Source organism: Condylura cristata, unplaced genomic scaffold (genome assembly GCF_000260355.1).
Source record: "Condylura cristata isolate star-nosed mole 26May11 unplaced genomic scaffold, ConCri1.0 scaffold00001, whole genome shotgun sequence".
Lineage (NCBI taxonomy): Eukaryota > Metazoa > Chordata > Mammalia > Eulipotyphla > Talpidae > Condylura > Condylura cristata.
In genome coordinates, this window is record NW_004567102.1 from 80,276,278 (window position 1) to 80,276,906 (window position 629).

At 41.2% G+C, this 629-nt stretch overlaps 1 protein-coding gene across 1 annotated transcript in view; it reads right to left on the minus strand.

The window, feature by feature from the left end:
• The window catches only part of LOC101632236 (NKG2D ligand 4-like), a 10,430-nt gene that overhangs the window by 8,685 nt on the left and 1,116 nt on the right, over positions 1 to 629 (minus strand). The window lies entirely within an intron of this gene.

The following is a 629-nucleotide window of genomic DNA, read 5'->3' on the forward strand; positions in this document are numbered from 1 at the left end:
ATGGATGGAGCTGGACAGGATCATGCTTAGTGAAATAAGCCATAAAGAAAAGGAAAAATCCCGATGGTTTCACTCATAGCAGGAATATAATGGACGAGGTGAGACAATAATGATGATAATGAGCTGCTATATACCAAAAACATTTTATAGGGCTGGAGCGGGGAATAGGATCAAAAACAGTAGGGGGAGGGAAAAGCACTGGACTATGGTGATGGCACATGGGTGATTTGGTGATGGGAGCCCATGGGGATTACAACTGAGATGGAAAAAGGCACAAAATGATGTAAAAATAAACTAGTATATTACTTATTTTTCCAATAATATAACAGTTTATTTCTTCATCATCTTGTACACTTTTTGGTTTTTATCACAATTGTAATCCCCATGGGTTTCCCATCACCGAGTCACCCCTGTGCCATCACCATAGTCCCCTGCACTTCCTTCCCCATCCTCCCCCCTCTTTTTTGATCCCATTCCCCACTCCACCCCCACAAAATGTCTCTGGTATATGGCTGTTCATTATTCTTACTATTTTCTCCCCTGGTCCATTATACTCCTGCTAAACTATTATATTATTTAAAAAGAAGGAGAAGAAGAAAACTAGCAGCAGCCGGCCCAGGTATAAGGCA